The 22,892-nt window shown below is 43.8% G+C and overlaps 1 protein-coding gene across 1 annotated transcript in view; it reads left to right on the forward strand.

Annotated features, from left to right (window-relative positions):
• The first annotated feature begins 239 nt into the window (after positions 1-239).
• Positions 240-22,892, forward strand: part of PTPDC1 (protein tyrosine phosphatase domain containing 1) — a 42,457-nt gene continuing 19,804 nt past the window's right edge. The window contains exons 1-2 of the mRNA XM_042454458.1: positions 240-262; positions 7,015-7,028. The gene's annotated coding sequence lies outside the window, so the exon portion shown is untranslated. The remainder of the gene's footprint in view (positions 263-7,014; positions 7,029-22,892) is intronic.

The raw sequence follows: 22,892 nt of genomic DNA on the forward strand, positions 1-22,892 counted from the left end.
CTGTGTGGGACTAAAGGGGGCCTGGGGGGGCGTGTGAGGAGCTTGCCTTTCGCTACTGCTGTTGGTTGATGGCGACCCTCTCCTGGGTTTCATTGGCAGGTTAGTCCAGAGTGGGCTTCCCATTGCCTTCCCCCGGAGGCTGAGAGGTGTGACTTCTGCACGGTGTCTTCCAGTGGCTCCACTGCTTCTATGAATCTGTGGCCACTCTCTCAGCCGAACCCCTGAGTGGAAGCATCTTGGAGCAGACCAGGAGAAGATGATGTATGGATGATGGTGATTATATGTTCAGAGAGCTGAATTTATTGCTCCCACTGCTCAGGCGTTGCAAAAACTTGCAGAACTTGCAAGAGCAAGTAACACAAAATCAGTGTGTGTGTGTGTGTGTGTGTGTGTGCCTAAGGTACTGAGGGAACCTCTTCTGAATCCCTTGGAAACTGGCTCTGCTGCTTCAGCCATGTTCATCCCTCGGAATGGCAAGGGATGTACACTCCTCCCTCCATATTTGCGCCTTTGATATTTGCAGGTTTAATTATTCACAGATTTGATTAAATGTTCTCCTCTAGGAATATCTGGGTCCTCCAGTGCAGCTCTATTGTCAACTTAAACTGAAAGTTGAAAGACTGCCACGAAAGACCTAGAGATTCCTAGAGAGAATACCTTTCTAGGCATTTGTAGCTCCTCCAGGCAGTTCTCTGGTCAAAGTCTGTCAGACGTTTCCAGTGCAACTGTGTGGGAAGCCATTCATATCCACTCAGCTAAATCATGTGTTTTTGTTATTGTGGTTTTCCATATTCACAGGGGCCTTGTGCCCTAACCCTATTGAATATGGGGGACAAGTGCCAGTCTCAGTCAAACAAGGCCAGTAGTGTAGTTGCTGTGCCCCTTTGAGTCATTTCTGACTTACTGCAACCCTAAGGCAAAATCTATCCTGGGGTTTTCTTGGCAAGGTTTGTTTCGGGGAGGTTTGCCATTGCCTTCCCCTGAGGCTGAGAGAGTGCGGCTTCTTGCCCAAGATCTCATTCATCGGTTTCCATGGCTGAGGGGAATCGAACCCGGGTCTCCAGAATCATAGTCCTATGTTCAAGCCACTATGCCACAATGGCTCTCTGTTACAGCCTAGGTTTTTTGAAAGCATCACATAGGAACAAAATGAAATAATGTACTCTTTCCAAGTTCAAAGGCTAGTCATGTTAGTCTGGAAAATCAGTGTAGCGTCATAAATAATATAATAATAATAATTGTTATTATTTCTATCCTGCCTCTTCAATAGATCAAGGCGGCTTACATCGGTATAAACCATATATCACAATAAAATAAATCCCGCTATCCCCTCCTTCCTTAAAAATCCCACATAATTACAGTACAACAAACCATCTAAAATACAGTTAAAATCATTAAAACAATCATAAGAAGAGCAAGGCATCATGGGCAAGTAGTGGGACGGTCCATATCAGTTGGGGCGGCTGGTATTCAGTCAGGGAAGGCCTGTCATTGAGAATGATCTGAAGAAAGAGATACGTATGAGTTTGTAGATTTCAGTCTATAATAGTAGACAAATAGTCTGAGGAGTGAAAACACTACCAGCTTTTTTTTCTTTCAGTTAGTCTCAAAGGTGCTACAAGATACCTTTGTGCTGTGTTTCTTATGTAGTGTGGAAAGGGGATTCTTTTTCCCCTGAAGCCTAAATACCCTCCTGAGCAGCACAGTGTTGAATGTTGGACTAAGGTAGTACTCCGAGAGTTGTTAATCCCATACCTCATTTTGACTTACTGGCATCCTCCAAATGAACACCTCCAGGATACCGTTCTCCAACCCTAGGCAGCTCTTGCAAAGTCAGGGCTGTGGCTTCCTTGATCCAGTCTCTCCACCTTCCAATTTTCCCTTTGAGACATGAAACCCAAGTGCCCTTCAGCAAGTCACCCTTTCTTTAAAGGAAAGCAGTGGCAAACCTCTGAATAAATCTAGCCGTGAAAATATCAGTTGTTGCTGATCTTCCAACAGATTTTGTTTTTTGAGTGGGGTAGGCACTTACAGTGTGTGGAGGAGGTAAAAATATCAGCAGGTCTAGCACATGTTGCCAGGTGAATTGTGGAAAATAACTATCTATAATCATTGCCGTTTATTTAACCTCCAGGATCCATACAGTAATAGAAGTGACAAGAAAAAAATGGTGCTGTTATAATGCAACATTTTATATTAACTATACACTATATAGTCTACCTTTCATTACAGAATATTCAAGGCAGCTAAAAACTGAATACAGTGGATCCTTGTTATACGCTGGGGTTTGGTTCCAAGATCCCCCGTGTATAACAAAATCCGTGTATGCTCAAGTCCCATTAAGTATAATGACATAGCAAAATGGTGTCCCTAATAAAAAATGGAACATCAAGGTAAATTTATACTTTTTTGGAACATTTTCAAACCGTGTATGCTTAAATCCATGTATAAAAAATCCGTGTATAAGAAGGGCCGACTGTACACAGAAATAACCAATTGGTATAATGTCAGGTATAATGAGCAGCAGTACAATAAAGACATAAGCCAGGTTAAAAAAAAACCTTAGACAACAGCAACTACATAAAAAAACAATTAAAATTAAAACAAATTACTGTAAATGGTAGGGCAAGATAAATTGGCTCAGTTGGCCAAATACATGTTTAAAAGAAAAACCTTTTTACCTTTTTGGCAGAAGGACAGTAAGGAGTAAGGCCTCTCTCAGTCAAACGTACCAAAGTCTGATCATGTCCACTTGAGAAAAGAAAAACTTTCATGGTTCTGCCAGTGTACACCAGTAGTGGACCAAAGAAAAGGGTCTCTCTCCATCTTTTATGAGACAAAGTGGTCTTCTAAATAGCCTGATCCCAAGCCATTTCATTTCCCTCAGAGGAGTGACTAGAAGCTTAAAGTATTCTGTATTGCTGTGGTGTCATTGTTTTGGATCTTGTATGAGTATCTGAATGGCAGGCAGAACTTTGGTACTGAGATGCTAGAACATACAAGTTTTTAAAAGAGGTTTTGAAGGTAATTTTTAAAAGGAAATGCAGTTTGGTAAGAAAAGTAAAGGTTCAAGTGAGATCACCTGTCAATCCTAAGTGTTTTTTACCTCTCAACTTGATGTGTGAGAAACTCCTGTGTCTCTCTAGTTGGTCTAAGAAATGTGTTCTGTTTAAATAAAAACATTTTTTCTAGAGGATCCATTGACTCTCATCTTTAAAAGTGCTTTTAAAACCATTTTGCATTTTTCTGATGCTAACTAATTATGTCAGTTTTCCCCTGGCAGAAGCCTTGTAATCTGAACAGTGATTCTGCTAACATTAAGTAGTTTAAAGTCTCATTTATTTCAGTGGGAGATAATTAAATATGCATTTTACCCTCTCATTGAGAAATATTAGTATTTATTGTGCTTAATATGGGTTTAATTACTATATCATGCTTGCTGGTTTTGTTAATAAGTCAAGGGTTAACATAAGCAACAGGTCTTTTTCCTGTAGGTTAATGGCTGTGTTAGTCTGTTCAAGCATCACTTGAAAATTCTTCATATTTAAGTGAATAGTTCTGACTTGAGATCTCTTGAGTAAGCAGGTGTGACGTTATTGTTTAATCACTTTTCATGCTCCTTCCCTGTTTTGTACTGGAATTAGCCATCTGTTACAGAGATAGGTATTGTCCTCTGTGGGTTTTGAGCTTCCTGCTTTTTAACTCCAAATTTCTTTCACAAAACATTTTAAGTATCTTTTTGTATGTGTAAATTAGATTTTTTTTTAAAAAGTGGGTGTATAATTTGTTAACTGGAAAGAATTATGTATCTCTGCTTGTAGTTTCTGCTTTAATTTTCCGCCGTTATATTCATAATAACATTTTCTGTGTTAGCTATACAAACCACAAAAACGATTAGCTCACTTGCTGATGATGTGAACATTTCCCCCCTTTTGCACTGTTCCCTTGACTCTTAGTTCTTAGAATGAGTAACTTGTTTCGAGCAGGCTTACAACCCGGCTAATAAAAAATGGGCGCCAGGTCTGTGGAGTAATTAATCCCAAGGTAATATGTACAACTAAGCCTAGTGCTTAGAATTGCTTTTGAGGCAATTTTCTTTACATTATTTCCTCATTAGTAGTTTCTGTAAAGTCCTTTGTGGTAATCCCATGTGTCGGGTAGCAGGGGAATATATAAATGAGGCAATACTTAGGTTGTCAGAACAGACTGTTATCATTAATGTACATATACTGTCAGCTATTTTTTTTCAGGTTTAAAAAGCTACACTTCATTCCTTTGTTCTTCTCGTTTAACTTGACTAATCTGTGTAGTTGTTTCAAAAGGAATTAGTTTTTTCTCTTGCAGTCACTGAATGCTTCAGACGCATCATACATGTTGATACAAACCAGTTTCTCTAAGTGTTCAGAAGTAAAAATAATTGACCCTGTCTTCTCCAACCACAGTTACTTTGATTTTATTAGCTCAATTTATGAAGTGCACTGTAGTCAAAGCTGTTACGTGATGTGCATAATAAGAACTGATCATAACACAAAAAACAATTAAATCCAGAATAGCAAGAGAAAATTTATAAAACTGGAGAATAAATGTCAAAGGCATATTCCAGAAATCGAAAAACATACAGGGGGTTCGAGCAGACAGGAAGGAAAAATGGCTTGATCATGGGTTTTCTGAAAGCGGGTCGAAATCCTACTGTCCACACAGTCCACTCCCAAGGCAGTCTGTACCATGTACATCAAGCACGGTTAATTTTTTTGTCACTTCCCCATAATGCATGTGCACCATTACATTAACACACTGCCTGTGACCTCTAGTTACCTCCCTCTTCCTGCACAGATGCCATTCCATTGCATGCCCATCCGTATGACTGGCTACACAATCACACCTGCCTGTGCAGTCCATTGGTGTGCCCAGTGATACATTGGCAAAACACAGTCATGGAGGGCCTCATACATGCCCCCTTCATCCCATGCCCCCCCCCCCCCGGATTGTCGGGTTTGTGTATGATGTAATTACATCCATTGCGCTATTGACAACTTGCCTTATTTGATACACAAAACTGCAACAGCAACAACAACAACAACAATAATAATATTTATGAGCGGGGTATAAATAAATATTATTATTATTATTACTTTTTCATTTTTGTTTTGCCACAATCCCGTACTGACGCTGGACCGTTTATATGTTAGTGTGGTGATGCACATTTTCCATGTTAAGTCAGAGTATCAGTTTCTTTTTGGTCCAGTTTTTAGCCCCAGAGTGTGGCCTTGGCCCGTTACAAACGAGCATAAAAGTACGGACTGAGTCCGTACAAAATGGTGGTGCCCTATGCACATGGGCACCACCATGACTACGTCATGACCGTGCTGCCTCTAAATGGGGCGGCGCGGTTGTGACATAGTGGGGCCGTGCGAGAGCACCTAGGGCTCTCTTTCTGCAGCCCCGGAAGGAGCTCCATTTCGGAGCTCCTTCCAGCTTTGCGTCGCTGGGCGCAGCCTTTACATGGCAGCACCAGCGATGCACAGGAGAAAGGGGCCAAGTGGCCCCTTCCTCCTCCTCCCTGCCACCGCCAGGTGTCCATGGAGCTTGAAGCCCCAAGGATACCCCTTTCCAAGCCGTGAGGAAGCGGCCTTCTGCAGCTTCCCTGCGGCCTGGAAAGCGGTGGATCGGGGCCTTGGAGGCTGCTGTTGTGGCAGCTGAGGCCCCGATCTGGCAGGGAAAGGGCCGGTTACAGGCTGCCCCAGATGGCCGGTCTGTAACACGCCCATGTTTCACTTTCCACCCAGTTTTACCTTGCATGTCGTCTAAATAGCTAAGCTGTTTGAAGGCACTTTATTTGGCCAGTGCAGATGACCCCAGAACTGTAAAATGTGTAGTAAGTTTAAAGGTGTGAGAGCTTAGGTGACAAAGCTGACAAAATAGGAATCCAGCAGACCAGTCTAAGGAGTGTGCTTCATAAATCACCAAAAAGACCTCAAGAGTAATAGTCTACCAATCACTATGCAGAATCTTTGATAATCACATGGCATAGGTAGGCACATGTGGGAAGAAGTCATCTTTCAGAAACTTTTGAAAGAAGCACTTTGATTTGAGCCTGGCAACAATAAAAGAAGAATACCCATCTAGATGTGTAATGTGATCATAACACTTTCTTCTAATTAGTATTACTGCCACCATGTTCTGTACCTACTCAGATATCTGGGCTGACTTTGGAGGAAGTCCTATCCACAATGCATTGCAGTAATATAAATGGGAAGTTACTTGTTTAAAGGATCCACATCAGAAAAATGCAGCATTTTCTGGTACAGTCATCAGATATTAATGTGAGTAGTTTAGAACTGGTTAAGCGTTTTGGCAGGAAATGTTGATGATGCCCAAAAGTGGGTTTTTTCCACTTTTCTGTTCAGACTCTCAGTCCAAAGGTTCTACAAGATCTCTCTACATATAAAATAGAAGTTCTGGTAATTAAAACAGTTAAAAAAATGGAATAAAGACATTGTAAGTCTCAAAACATAATACCATGAAAGATAATATAGAATACAGATAATATAGGTTCAAAGACAATACAGAGGACACAATGAGAGCTCCTAGATGGTGTTTCTTAATTTCTAGAGGCTAGAGATAAACAAAAGCAAGCAGAACTTGAACAGCACTTTCTTGGCTCTTTTTCTTTCTTTGAAATAGTAACAACATTTTTATGCTCTCCCATGTCTAATAGGTTTGCTTCCTTGGTTACTTTCTTAACACAAAAGACTGGCAGATACAGCCAATTTTAATTAACCAGGTCAAGCAATATTGGACATCACATGCACAGTTGACAATCAGAAAATAGCTATTAACAAGTTTGTTTTCTATCTGTTTAAATTTGTTTTAGCAGATTTCACTTTGATTATGGTTTCATTGCTTTTTAAATTTTTGTATGCTGTTAATTTTTAATTATGTTTGTTCTAGCTGTTGTAAGTTGCATTGAGTTCCAAACTAGGGAAAAGGTGTGTTATAAAAAATACGACAACAATGATGATGATGATGCCTAAATACCAAATGAAAGTACTGTTTTCAGTTAACCTAACTATGCATTTCTCTGTAAAATTAACACACTGTCCACATGTATACTTTATATGATGCACACATTTCTGTCTTTATGAAGGGCCCACATTCTAAAATGCAGGATTATTATTATTATTATTATTATTTTGCATCATGTGTATAAAAGGAAAAGCTTTCCAATCCTCAGATGAGGACATCACTTACAATGGCAACTCTAGGCACCCTATTGTAGTGGACAGGGGTGTTGCCAGAATTTAGTGAGACTGTCTTCTTTGAACACAGAGTACTTTTCTTATGGTGCAAATGTCTTTGGATCCAAGTACAAATATTTGTGATTTGAACAACATGTATTTCAGACATGTTATAATACAGTTACATGCTGGAATGAGTCAACAATTCCGCTTTGTTTCAAGCCTGCTGTCTTTGCTTGCTAATCAAAGACCTTAGCTGACACAATGTTTTCCAAGCTTAATTAGGTTGCAGGCTTAGGCCTTCAGCACACTCACTTCTAGAACCTCCTTGCTTGCATAAATAGAATAGATACCTCTGACTAAAAATCCTGTGAATTTAGGTCACTATATTCATATGGGTTAAGGTCATAGTGAATAAAATTTCAACCATATACAGAACAAGAAATGTTCAAAAAGGTCAAATAAAAGCATAGAAAATGTTCAGTATTTCCAGTGTTATAACTAAAACTTCAAAATATGGCAAGCTGTTCCATATACAATTCTCTCCTTAGCTTTGATGAACTATTGAAAGTGACTTCTTACAGTTTTCTGTATACCAGTAGCCACATTTATTTTATCCTTTCGTGCTTGACCTAGTTAACTTAAATTGCTTGACCTGGTTAATTAAAATTAGCTGTATCTGCCAGTCTTTTGTGTTTAGGAAGTAACCAAGGAAGCAAACCTATTAGACATGGGAGAGCATAAAAATGTAGTTACTATTTCAAAGTGTTTCACAGAGTAGATTTTAAAATTAATATTTAATTTTATAAATAAGGAGCTGGATCCAGACTAAATTAGTGGTGCTTAGGTCACTTTGATTTCAGTGAGGACTCAGTCAGGACTAACTTGCCCCATTGATTTCAATGGGAAATCTTGTATATTTAAAAGATTGATCTTTAAGCCTGGATCCAACTCACAAATTTACAAGGAGAAGCTAAAACTACTGAAATTAGGCATTTGTTTTAATTTTAAATGAGCTGGACTTTAAAAAGTGAAAAATTATATTGCTTTGCATGAAGTTAATGTTATATATTGTTTGTCATCCAGTATAAAATAGAGAACAGTAACAAGAAACTTTATTTGGGATAATTATTTATGACATTTGATATCTCCCTCATAAAACAGACTTTTCCAATGAATGAATGATAAGAATAGTTTAAATATAAAATAAGACATTAAACTGTAATATCAAAAGCAGCATGAATACACCAAAAGAACAAGAAAACTGACACCAGCTGAGAGTTAAAACAGAGATAGTTATCTGCTCAGCCCCTTTGGAATTTTGAATGTAGCTTGAGGAAGGAAAAATGCCATCAGTGGCTCCTCCCAGATTGCCTTTCCCAAATCCAATTAGCCACAGCAAAAACTGCAGCAGCACAGTTTGGAACCCAGTTCTTTATGCCAGTATTTCTACACAGTTGATGTGATTGGGTAGAACAGGTAATAATGGAAGGATCATCCATTACCAGTTCTTTTTGTTGGGCTACAGGTAAGCATGGGAAGCTTTAAATTACTGTAAATTGCTTTTAAGTTCATTTAAAGTAAAAAGTTAAATAAATACTAGACATTTGAAATGTGCTAGAACCAGAGGTACACTGTATTAGTACAGCCATTGTAAAGCTGGTTTACTGGTATAGCTACTTAACCCTCTGAATTTTAGGATTAGAAGCTAATTTTGGAAATTAGAATTTAGAAGCTAGTGATCCTGTTTCCCATGTAAAATCAAAAAAGGTGAAAATGTTACCTTTTTTGTTTTGGAAGCAGCTTGCATGTTCCATTTTCCACTGCTCTGTTACAGCTTTCTTTGCTAATTGCTTGCTTGAAGTCTGCTCAGGATAGATGTATAATATGTATCTGGAAACTGTTACTCTTGGCCCTGCCATAATGACATTGTAATGGTGGCATACTTACTGCTAATTAATTTGTTGTTTAGCATTCAGGTTCTTGCTCTTCAATGCGTGATAGTTGAAAATGCTGACTGCAATAAAATGCCATGTCTTCCTAGTACTGCCTGAATTTCGTTCTGCATGCATTTTGTATCAATTTGCTTCATCATAAGCAGACATCGCTATGTAAATATGGTGCTTAATAATTAAGTGAAAGCCAGGTATGGTTAAACAGATGGCAGCTGCTGTTCAGCAAAGCAAAAACAGTTTCTTCTTCGTGGTCTCTGCGAATCATACAAATGGGTTTCACTGCGCCTGCGCAGTGCTGCTCGGAACCTACTGGAATCACTGGGCAGAGTTAACTCTGCAACATATTCCGCCTCGCACCCTCAGAACATCTGGGCAGCAACTCCTGAAGGTGCCTGGGGCTAAGTTGGCTGTTACAGCCAGAAGATCTTTTTCCACAGCTGCCCCAGCCCTTTGGAACACGCTGCCCACGGAGCTCCGCTCATCTTCCACCCTGGCCCAATTTAGGAAGGGTCTAAAAACCTTCCTATTTAATCAGGCATTCCCCGACTAAATATCCTGTGGGCCTCCCTCCTCTCTCGTGGCCGTGAGGTTGGGCTAAGGGGTTGTTTTTATTGTTTTTAGGATTGTTGTTTATATATGTGCTTTTAACCTGTATGTTGTTGCACTTTGGTGCATTTTGTTAGCCGCCCTGATCTTTTGGAAGGGCGGGGTATAAATAAAAATTTTATTATTATTATTTTATATTGAAACTTTTTGGCGGTAACTCCACCCACCCGTTATAAGGCCCCTGCCTTCCCGCTCTTTTCCCCAGTTCCTTTTTTCCGCCGCGCTAGCTGCTTCAGGGAACTTTCGCTTGCTTCGCTTGCTTGGAATCACTTTCGCTTTTTGACCTCGGACTGTACTTTGACCATTCTTTGTCTCCCGCCCCTGGTAACTTCGGACTTTCGGACTGTTGACCTCGTTTTCGGATTCTCCTCTGGCTTCGACGACTTTGGAAATGCCTGCACCTTTCAAGAAGTGCGACATTTGCGGGGGCAAGGTGCCCGTCCAGGACCCGCACTCCTCCTGCCTCTTGTGCCTGGGCAAAAACCATGACACCAAGGCCTGCCTGCTCTGCAGATCCCTCTCATCCCAGGCCCGGAAAAACCGTGAGTCCCAGCTCACTTCGGCGATTGCCCTCTGCAAGGTACAAGAGGGGGGTTCACGGTCGTCCTCTGTCCCGCCTTCCGTGCCCCCCACCTCGTCTCGGGCCAGTGTGTCCAGCGTGACATCGGGGAGAGCCGCCGTTTCCAGCGTGGTGTATGTCCCGGCCGGGACAACCTCTTCCACCACCCCCGATGTGGCCCGTGGCTCCAAACCGCCCAGCGCCACCAACGAACCCTCCAAGCGCCCCCATAAGTCTTCGGGGACTGAGGGTACCGAGCCGGCCTCCAAACCGAGGAAGGGATCGGAGGGCCCACGTTCGAAGAAGGCCACTGAGCCGGAGGTCCATCTCGCCTCGCCTTCGTCCTCCAAGGCATCCAAACCGGGTCGTGATTCTGCCCCAAAGAAGCCCAAGTCCTCCAAGGATCGGTCCACCACCGACCCACCGAAGGCGAAGGAGAAGAAGCGCTCTCCGTCCAAGCAGGCCCGCGCTTCCACTTCGGCTGCTCCTCGCAATCCGGAGCAGATGCCGGCAGGTCGGAGGACTCCGGTACCGGACACCCCACCGCCTCTGGCCACCATGGACTTTGTCCACGGGACGGACGACACCGTGCTCCCTCGCTCCCCAGGACACCGGTCGCCCTCCCATCCTGCGACCGACGATGAGGAAGGCCAGCCCCGCGGGCATGAGATTCCGGACCTCTTCTTTGACACGCAATCGCGCCGGTATTACGTGTCGGTTTCGGAGGACAGAGCAATAAAGGAGTTCACTAGGCTGAACCCCCATCCTGTAGGCCAAGGCACCCCGTCCAGATCGGTCTCGACCGTGTCTGTCTACGAGAGGTCGCCGTCTCCACCTCGCAGGCGCTCGCGATCCTCAGCGGACCTTGCTCCAACCCGCCCAAGATCCCAGGTTAGAGTGACGGACCCCCTTTCCTCTGACCTGGACTCCGACGACGAGCCACTGCTTCCATCTGAGGCACCTTCGGACGAAGATGTCCTCTCGGGCCCAGCCTCTCCCCAGAGGATGCATAACCCAGAGCCTTCTTCCCCGTCGGACGACGTCCGGTCCTTCACCGAACACGTCGTTAAGATGGCGAGGGCCCTCGACATCGAGCTCGCTTCTGCGGAGGACGACACTGAGGACCCGGTTGAGCGTCGGGTGCACGGTCGAGTGCCTACTCCACCTTGCCTGCCTCTCCTTCCGTCACTCCAGACCATTGTCAAGAGGTCCTGGGACTCTCCGGCTACCCTGTCGGCGCCCTCCCGCAAGGTAGAGTCGCTCTATAGGGTCGCCCCGGCAAGCTGCCCCTTTTGGCTGACCACCCCAGGCCGAACTCTGCCATCGTCGAGGGAGCCCAACACAGCTTCGTCCCGAAGCAGGCGACTTCCCCTGTCGACCGGGAGGCGAAGAAGGTGGACGGACTGGCCAAGAAGGCATACTCGGCATCGGCCCTTGGGGTCAAGGCTGCCAATTACACCGCCTGCATGGGGGCCTACATCCAGACCCTCATGGAACGGATCTCCCCCCTCGTCCCGGACATCCCAGATGACATCCAGAGGCAGCTGGTGGAGATCAGGGACGAGGCCCATTCCATTGGGAGTTGGCTCATCACCACTTCCAGGAATATGGCACACTGCTCGGGGAGGGCCATGTCAGCATCCATGGCACTTCGACGCCACGCCTGGTTGAGGGCCTCGGACCTCAACCCTACGGTCAGGGCGGCCATCGAGGACATGCCACTCGATGGGACCGGGCTCTTCCACGCCGAGACCGACGACCGCCTGAACAGGAAGTTCAGGATGAAGGCGGCGGCGAAGAAGCACGGCATGTCCTCAGCACCGGCTTCTCCGTTCCGGAAGCGTCAGCGCCCGTGGCAGCCGCAAGGTCAGTCACAGGGGACTTTCTCCCGGGATCGGCAGTCCCAGCAGCAGGGCTCCCAGAGACACCGCTTCCCCTCGCAGTCTTCCTCCTCCTCTGGCCGTCGCAGCTTCCCGCCTCGGTACCGCAAGTCCCGCCGGCAGGACACCGACCAGGGGAAGAAGAGAACCTGAAGGGACGCAGCGCGCTTCGTCTCTCCTTCACCCCTCTTTTTTTGGACATTTTGAGGCCCTTCGCTAACACCTGGGCCTCTATAACATCGGACTCGTGGGTTCTCAACATTGTCCGTAGGGGTTACGCCCTCGAGTTCCAAGAGCTCCCTCCAACTGGAGCCTTCATGTCCACTCCCCCCTCGGACACCCTTCTCGACGAAGTGCGCGCCTTGCTTGGTAAAGGGGCAATCTCCCCTTTGCCGCTCGACCAATGTCCTCGGGCCTTTTTCTCCAGGTACTTCACGGTACCGAAAGCGGATGGGGGCATCAGGCCCATCCTGGACTTGAGACAATTGAATTTGTTTCTTGACTACCGTCGCTTTCGAATGGTAACCCTGGCTTCCATTCTGCCTCTGCTTCACCAGGGCCTGTGGTTCGCGACCGTCGACCTGAAAGATGCCTATTTCCACGTCGGGATCCGAGAGTCCCACCGGAGATTCCTCGCCTTCGCTGTCGGCTCCACCTCGTACCACTACAACGTGCTTCCTTTCAGCTTGGCCACGGCTCCACGAGTCTTCACAAAGTGCATGGCACCGGTGGTGGCATACCTTCATCAGAAGGGCTTCATGGTCTTTCCCTATCTGGACGACTGGCTGTTTGCAGCCGAATCCCAACACGAGCTGCAGGAGGCAGTCTCATTCGCCTTGCACCTCTTGGACTCCCTTGGGCTGGTCGTCAACAGGGAAAAGTCCCACTTCACACCGACCAGACAGGTCAAGTTCATCGGGGCCATCCTCGACTCCGAAAACTGTTTAGCCTTCCTCCCTCCGGGTTGGTTTCAGGCCCTGACAACGTCCCTCAGGCCGTGCATCTCCCACAGAAGGGTGAGAGCCAGAGACGTCCAAGTCGCCCTGGGTCACATGGCATCGACGACATTCGTCACCCCTTGGGCAAGACTTCGTCTTCGACCTCTCCAATCCTGGTTCCTCTCCGTCTTCTCCCCGTTGGAGGACCCTCCGTCAAGGTGGCTCACGGTACCGAGACCGGTGGCCGCTTCCCTCAGATGGTGGCTGGACAGCTCCAACGTCTGCACCGGGATGCCCTTTCATCAGCCCCAGGCACAACTGACTCTGACAACCGATGCATCCCTGGAGGGATGGGGTGCCCACCTGCTCGACCTAGTCGTCAAAGACAGGTGGTCCGCACAAGACAAGCTCCTCCACATCAACGCCTTGGAGATGCTCGCAGTGGAAAAGGCCTTGAGGGCGTTCGGGTTCGCTGTCACAGGAAAGGTGGTCCTCCTGAGGACAGACAACACCACCGTGATGTATTACATCAACAAGCAAGGTGGTACCAGATCCAAGACCCTGCTCGACCTCACGCTCCGCATCTGGGACTGGTGCATCCAGAGATGAGTCCTCCTCCAGGCAATTCATCTTCCCGGGAAGGACAACGAGTTGGCAGACCGCCTCAGCAGATCTCCATCGGTGTGCCACGAGTGGAGGCTCCATCCCGAGACGGTCAGCGACCTCTTCGATTGGTGAGGAACCTCCCGGATCGACCTCTTCGCGACCAGGTGGAACAGCCACTGTCACCAGTTCTGCTCCAGGAAGCGATTCGACGGATCCCTCGGAAACGCATTCGCTTTCCTCTGGACGGGGGAGCTCCTCTACGCCTTCCCTCCGTTCCCTCTCATCATCAGGGTGGTGTCCAAGATGACAACAGACCGCTCGCATGCGATCCTGGTCACCCCGTGGTGGCCGAGACAGCCATGGTTCGCATCCCTTCTCCACCTCTCCAGGAGATGCTTCCTCCGCCTCGACCCGCGCCCGGACCTGCTGTCGATCCAGGACAGACGGATTCTCCACCCGGACATCGAGAGCCTGCCGCTGGTAGCCTGGAGAATTCAGCCCTGACTGCCCTGCCGGAGGCAGTGAGGACGGTGATCCTGGCTGTGAGGAAGCCTTCCACCCAGCGCTCTTATGCCCTGAAATGGAGGAGATTTTGCCTCTTCCTTGACCAAAAGGTCTTGTCTCCTGCACAGGTGTCCACTCCAGTGGTGCTGGAGTTTTTGATGGCACTTTTGGATGGAGGGCTGTCCCTCACATCCATCAAATGCTACCTGTCTGCCATCTGTGCCAAATACCAGTTCGGGGGGAGGGTTTCTTTCTTCAAAGACCCCTTGGTGAAGGGGTTCCTGAAGGGTTGTGCCAACCTTTATCCTCCTGTGTCGGTACCAACGCCGGCTTGGAGTTTGGAGTCGGTACTGTCCGCCCTCCAATCCAAGCCCTTTGAACCGATGACCACGGCGGACTTGAGACTATTGACTTGGAAAACCGCCTTTCTTGTGGCCATCACCTCTGCCCGCCGTGCGGGCGAACTCTGTGCTTTACGGAGGGACCAGCCATTCTTGAGGTTCCACAAGGACAAGGTGGTCCTCCGTACGGACATCACCTTCTTGCCGAAGGTTGTGTCTGCTTTCCACATGTGCCAGGACATTGTGTTACCCACTCTCGCATCCAACCCGACGTCGGATGAGGAGCGACGCCTACACTCTCTTGATGTCAGGAGAGCATTGGCATTTTACCTGGACAGAACTGCTGCCTCCAGTCGGTCCGAGAGACTTTTCCAATGCTACTCGGAACCGAAGAAAGGGTTGCCTCTGCGCAGAGGTTGTCCAAATGGGTGGCTGGTACCATCCACCTCTGCTATGAACTGTTAGGCAAGCCTCTCCCTGGCAGGGTTCGGTCCCATTCCACAAGGTCAATGGCAGCATCCTCTGCATTCCTGTCGGGGATCCCCTTGGAGGATGTCTGCAAGGCTGCCGTCTGTGGTCCCAACCTCTGACTTTTATCAAGCATTATAGGTTGGACACCAGGGCCATCCGAGACGCAGCTTTCGGGAGGGCTGTGTTGGTTTCAGGGTTGCATTGATTGCACTACTGATGGTTGTGTGTTGATTTATGTACAGTTGACACTGTTTACATTCTGTTCTATGTCGGTTGGTCATGGGACCGGTCTTGCATGACCTCTTGTTCCCTACTCAGGTCTAGCAATGTTGTTGCTATGTTTACCTTCCATGAACAAAAAAGACTGACGCTTTTTATGGTTCAAGGTGTTTATTGTATAATAAATATACCTTTGGTTCACCATAGCTTTGGTTTCAGGACACTCCCTCTGCCGCATACCTTAGCTTGTCAGTCTAAACCCATTTGTATGATTTGCAGAGACCACGAAGAAGAAGGACAGGTTGCTTACCTGTAACAGTATTTCTTCGAGTGGTCATCTGCGAATACATACAAATCCCACCCGTCCGTCCCCTCAGTGTCCTGCTCACATTGGCTCTTTCCATCGCCTGCTTGGCGGAAAAATTGCGGAACTGGGGAAAAGAGCGGGAAGGCAGGGGCCTTATAACGGGTGGGCGGAGTTACCGCCAAAAAGTTTCAATATGTTGCAGAGTTAACTCTGCCCAGTGATTCCAGTAGGTTCTGAGCAGCACTGCGCAGGTGCAGTGAAACCCATTTGTATGTATTCGCAGATGACCACTCGAAGAAATACTGTTACAGGTAAGCAACCTGTCCATTTCAGGTTTTCCTTACTCTTAAACTTAAGAACCTTTTTCTGTGGTTTTTGTACCTCTCATACAATTCACTTAGATTCTTGCATTGTAAGTCAGGGTTTATACTGTGAGTGGGATGTTTGTTGTTGTTGTTTTTTTAAAAAAATAAGTACATAATCCTTAAAAATAGCAATTTTGTACACAGTTCAATTTGTTTTTGTGGTGGGCTCTAAAAATTCACATATACAAAACAGAATGTAGTGGCTTTTGTGTCACTTCTGTGTTTCAGTATTGCTGTTGGAGACATGGCAATCTCTGACAAGTGTAGCACCATAACTGTTAGCTAAGAAAAGGAAGTAGGAAGTTCCATTTATATTCTAACCTAGTGGACACATGAATTGATAAGCAATAAATTTAAACTAACTTATGCAGCAGACAGGGAGCATTGTAGAATGGAACTTCCCATTTGGCTAATGTGAGATGCTGCTAACTGGTGTATAATCATCTGTTATTTCCAACAGTGGCACTTGTATGGATTTGTGGGATCAATCAACTCAGAAGTACTCTGTAATGTTCTGCTTGGGGGCTTTTTAGTTAATTCTTTCTGGCGGCAGAGACCAATTCTCCCTGAAAAATCCCTTACTCCTGGACAGAGTCCAAAGGGAGCATCTTAAAAGTAATGGCATTACAGTATTGATAATGTTACTTTTGGGGGGTTGGGGGTTGGATGCCATTTCTTGTGTCTGTGTGTGACTAATAGTGTTTATTACTTTTCAGATTTTATTTTGAGGAAAATTTAGGGAAAGTTTTTGTCACATTTTAAAACTTTTTTTGTGTGTGTTAAAAGTAGGCAAATGTTAAGTATTTTGTATATGTTTAATTTAAGTTAGAAGCCTACACTAAAAACTTTAGCAAAGTGAAGCTGAAGAATGTGATTCAAATTTCATACTCCTATCTTTTTCTTGGTCTTGAGGTAGTAGGAAATAGCTGCTTGAATTTTTAAAGCCCCATTTTTCACATGCTCAACTAAGAACTCTTGCTATGTTACTTTCAATTATATTCCTTCACTTACAACCTCATCTCCTTAACTTTCTCCTTTCTTTAGCCTCTTGTCTTCATTTCCATGTAAATATACAGAAGTGAAGGCCTAGAAATTTTTTAAAGGAAAATATAAATGCTTTCGCCTATTCTGCCCCCCTCAGCTCATTTTTCTGGAAAAATTGGAGGGAAATGGGCTACAGAATATTCTCTTTTAGAATGAAGAATAAAATATTTAAGACAGGATAATCTACATTATTCCTCCTACTACATTATTTTTAAAAGCTATGTAGCAGGTAAACTTTTATGTAAGACTATGTAACCTTATTGCAATTCCTGGTCTTTTTGTCAGTTCTTTTTATGGAAATTAGTGCTTCATGACAATTTGATAGTACAGTGCTCCCTCGGGTTACGAAATTAATTCGTTCCGCGGCTAATTTCGTAACCCGAAAAACCTTCGTAACCCGAATTGCCATAGGCGCTAATGGGAAAAAAAGCCGCGGCTCTGCCGCGGCTCCATTTAAAACAGCGCTGGCGTTTTTTCGTAACCCGAAAAAACGTTCGTAACCCGAAACAATAAATCCCTATGGGATTTATTCGTATCCCGAAAAATTCGTAAGCTGGGTAATTCGTATCCCGAGGTACCACTGTATAGAGGACTAGAGTGAGTGTGTGCATGCTCTCTCGGTCTTTCTGTACACACACACAAATATATATATATATATATATATATATATATATATATATATGGTTTTGCTAGTGTTGATGACTTCTGTTTTTATTGGGGGGTTTTTGCCAGCTCCTGTAGTTCAGAACCTTGTTGCTTCAATTGTAATAAATAAGCATATTCAATTTTTAAAAATTTTCTTTAAGAAAAAAACCCTTCACTATATAAAACATGATACTTTTATGCCAAGCCAAGTTATTCATAATACATTTCTGTTCTTAAAGTAACAAGGTAACTTTCATTAAGTAAATGGGGCTGATAGTTACTTTACCCCCTAATTTTTCTGAGCATTTCCAGTCCCATTGTAGTGCATCTACTTAAGCTATAACTAACAATTGAATTTAACCCCAAAAGATTAACATATTCCAGCAATACACTGTCATGTTCAGAAGGTGATTATTTTCCAGGTAATTTCGTCCCTTCCTAGTCTCAGTGATGCCATTGAGGTTTCAAATTTAAGTGTTTAAAATGTTTGGTGACAGGGATATTGGTATTCTTGTATAAAGGTAAAGGTTTCCCCTTGACATGACTGTCAAGTTTTGACCGATTGTAGGGAGTGGTGCTCATTACCGTTACTAAGCCATAGAGCCAGCATTATCCAAACCCTCCATGGCCTTGTGGCCAGCATGACTGCACTGAATGCTATTACCTTCCCACCAAAGTGGTATTTATCTACTTGCATTTGCATGCTTTCGAACTGCTAGGTTGGGAGAAGCTGAAACTAGTGACAGGAGCTCACCCCATCATGTGGCACTTGGGCCTCAAACTACCAACCTTTAACCACTAAGCCATTAACCCCCCCCCCCCCCCCCTCTTTTTTTTTGCTTACAGAGCTAATATTTCCTAGCTACAGGTCTGGTAATGTAAGTGACAACTAATTCAACGGAAACCAGATTCATTAATGCAAAGCACAAGCATAGTGGTATTTTCACATATTCCAGGACTGAGAGTCTGTGAGATTTCCCTCAGGATTAACTCATGGGCTGACAATTGAATTGGTGTAACTAAAACAAGTTTGAGTGGCTAATTTTCCTCCAACATCTTCTCAGTAACTCTCCATAACTAGTGTGAAAGCATCGGTACTCATCTACTACAACCTTGGTCCCTACAGTCTCTCTCCATTGCTCCCTGCAATCAACATGTGTGTCTTGTCATACTGCTTTTCCCTTCTCTGATTCCTTAACTAACTCATGCTTAGACATTAGGAGCTGTCCAAAATATTGAAAGTCAAAAATCTTGTCCTCGTTGCAATATTAAATAACCTATTATTGTAATCTTTTATTTCCATTATCTTGTACCAGTTCAGATGTTTCGCTTTGATCTAGACTCCTTTAAAACCAGTTACTGACTTCACTTCTGACCATGATGCCTCCTTAAGATCCTACTGACTTTGTTCCTTTCCAGATCCTATACACCCATAATGCACTCACTCATAATTCCACATCCTGCACACTCATAATTCACCCTTGTTATATTTCATGTATATTGACTTTCTTTTGTCCATTACTGTATTTCTGTCTGTGATTCTCTGAGAGTGCATGACTCACCCAAGGTCATGCAGTGGGTTTCCATGGCTGAGTGGGGAATCAGTCCTGATCTCCAGAGTCATAGTAACACTCAAACCACTCTAACACAGTGGCTCTAATTTAATTTACATACTACTTTATTCAAAGAAATAATTGTGTTAGTCTGTTTCAACATAAAAAGAAAAGAAAATGAGGTAAGGAGGAGGAATCTTCCAGAACCTTAGAGGCTGCTTTTAGCATACACATTGGTGGACTTCACCATTGCATCTGAGGAAGTGGATTGAAATCTATGAATTCTCATGTTAAAATGATAAGTCTCAAAGGTGCCACTGGTTTCCTCTCTTCTCCTTTTTATGTTAAAAAAGAGTCTTTAATGGTATTGTCATGTCCTATCAATTCAACCCTGATTTATGATGACCCTATCTCAAATTTTTCTGGAAAAGATTGATTCAGAGGAGGTCTTCCTTTGCCTTTCTCTAAGATTGAAAGAGTGTGACTTGCCCAAGTTTCCACTGCTGAGTGGGGATTTAAACCCTGGTCTCCTAGAGCACTTTTCACACACTCAAACCACTTCACTATTCTAGGAGTGAAAATCCCTCAAAATACTAACTCCAATTAACAGGCTCCTGCTGTGCCAGATTTGTGAGCTGTGACAGGCAAAATGGCCTAAAATAGGTTGCTTCTTGGGTGAAGAAGACCTGTCCTGGGATGTACTGAATCCCAAGCCATTGTGCTGTTCCCTCCAACAGGTCCATTTTGGGCTTGTTGGCCATACTATCCCTGGAGCTGTTTGTAGTAAATCACCTTTCTGGCATAGTTTGTATAGGAGCTGCTATATGGGAATCATAGGGCTGGAAAAGCCCTCAAGGGCCATTAAGTCCAACCCCTGCCATGCAGGAATACACAGCACAGCGACTTCTGCGCTGCAAAAGTAATGAAAGAGCTGCAAAGAGACTTTTGCCAGAGTTAATTTTAACCAGAAATTACTTTAATAGTCTTGTATAGAGTTTTTCATAAAGACAAGTAGTCACGAAAGAAACAATAATCTGGAGAACTTTTAACAAATGATAGATGAAGTACAGTCAGCCCTCCAGATCCACAGATTTTTTATCCACAAATTCAAAGATTGAAAATATTTGAATATAAATTCCAGAAAGCAAACCTTGAATTTGCCCTTTTATGTAAGGGACACCATTTTACTGTGCCATTGTGTTCAATGCAATGTTTGAGCAGCCACAGATTTTGTTATCCATGGGGGGAAGGGCAGAACTGGAACCAAACCTGCAGATACCAAGGGCCCCCTATAACTGAGATGAGCCGCAAAAGTGACTTTTCTTAAGATAAACTAGCAACTGTAACCATCTTTGATCACAGAACTGAATACCTGAATTGGGAATGTTTTGCCTATAAGCATAGGTCGTAGTTCTGAGTGCTTTTTAACTTTGTGGATTCATTTATTAGGTTTTACCTAAATTTACTAGGGTTTTAGCAAGTTATTTTTAACTTGTAGGGTAAAATTTGCCAGACCTGTCCGATTTGTGTTTTTCCTTCCTATGCTGACTATTCCCTTTTTCCTTGTTTATTTTCAAAATTTATGTCCTAATCCAAGTGCCTATGCCTAGGTGGGTGGAGAATTGTGCAAATAGGTGAATGTTAGGCAGGTAACATCCTAGTGCAGTTCAACGGTCAGGGCTGTGTCTATCATTAAAAACCGTATTCCATTCATCAAATGATTGGATTGAGAGTGGAAGAGGACTTGCATTCAGCAGCTGATAAGTAACATTTTACAATTTTGTCATGTAAATATGTGCATTGCAAGCCTGGCTTCTTTATACAGATTCTGTTTGATACACATCTGCTTTAATCAGTACAAAAGGCTCACTGACTTGGATAGAGCAAAATGACACCCTTAGTTAAACCATCTATTCCATTTGTTGTTCACTTTATTAAAAATATTTATAAACAAAGTTTCTGCCACTACAGAGTGGTGTGCAATAAAATCATATTGTTCCTTAAAAAAGGGCTAGAAATAATACTGAAGTAAATTAAGACATCCTGGAGCAATTCTGCTTTGTGTTTTATATTTGTTATTTGCCACTCCTTTTAGGGAGGTACCAGAATGTTCTCTAAAGGGATGATGATACAGAAGGAAATGCAATTATCAAAGAAGTGAAATTCTGTGAAATTAGTACTCTTGACCATTTGCGACCCTACTTGGAAACTATTGCCTTAATGTTTAGGGATCTCTTGGCAGCATTCGTCATGGAAGCAAGGGCTAATCTGGAGTTAGTCTGTAACCTACTGACCACTAAGTGAGAATTACATGCTTAGACCAACAAGCCATTTAAAATGGAAATTTTATAGTTAAGCAATGAAATTTGGACCAAGTAGTTAAAAACAAAACAAGGAATGGAATATGTTGCGATATATCTTAACATCCCACCTTGGCTAAATTTCTGTTGGTCAGCTTGTAGTAGTGGAGTCCTATTGAATCAATTAACTTGTCAACTGTTAGGAATAACAGAATTTGACCAAAGTCAGAAAGAGAGAGGGAGAGAACGAGAGAGAGAGAAGGAACACCAGATAAACTTGTCAGTATATCCTATTAGTTACATCAGCAAGCAACATTTTAGCAAAACATCTGCTAAACGGCAACAGGAATGCAATTATGAGGCAATAAAATTTGTTCCTGTCACGTTTCCATTTAATGATGCTTTCAAGATTATGGATGTATTCCTTAGCTGCCATGGCAGTGGAGGTACATGTTACATGGATAAACACTGCTGATCTGATTAGGCCAATATCCTCACTACCCAGAGGCATGTGCCTTTATTAGCTCTGCAGCAGAATTAGGTCTGTGCCCTGAAATAACACATTTGTTGTGTAATTATTGAATGCATGTTGAAATTGTGTATTAAACATGTAATGAACCAATTGTTGACATGGCCCCCTTCCTAGTAAAATTCAGTCATAGGTATTTAAATTCTTAATTTAGAAAAGAAAACATTTTTAGTAACAACAAAATAAATCATTTGAGGGATCATAAAACTTGCTTTCACTTTTACAGGCATAGATATCTAAGTGTATGCTACTAGAAATCCCAATTATTACTCATTTGAAAGCTGGTACAGTCTGGCCTCATAATCTAGTGTTCCACAGAGCACATACATTGATAGATTATTACTTTCTCTTCCAGTATTTTGTGTTCTGACTGACAGCAGCTGTCCAGGGTTTCTTTCCTTTCACTTGCTCCTCACAGCTTAACAGTACTATACATGTAAGAACATAACTTATCACTGATGGAGCTGTGGCCTCTGCACTCCAAATTTTGGCTTCATCTTTAGTGTAGGTGGCAGTGGCTGTTGCTGCTAGCAGAAGAGTTTCAGCTAATGGTATTTTACTCACTGATGCAGAGCCCAAATGGCACTCACTACTGCCTTTAGCGCTAACCCGGTAAAAAGTGTTGCAGGGCCATTCGAAGAACAATTGTTGTCTTTGTGTATTCCATATTATCCCTACTAAAGCAGATTGCATTGCCTTTCTGGATGGCATGGCTAGCCCTGAGGCTTCGTGCACTTAATATCAGAAGAAATGACCTGGTCCCCTCTCCCCACCCCAGCACCTTTCCAGATGTTAATACCCATCAAGATATTTGTATAATATATATATATCA

The sequence above is a fragment of the Sceloporus undulatus genome, chromosome 2, assembly GCF_019175285.1.
Source record: "Sceloporus undulatus isolate JIND9_A2432 ecotype Alabama chromosome 2, SceUnd_v1.1, whole genome shotgun sequence".
Lineage (NCBI taxonomy): Eukaryota > Metazoa > Chordata > Lepidosauria > Squamata > Phrynosomatidae > Sceloporus > Sceloporus undulatus.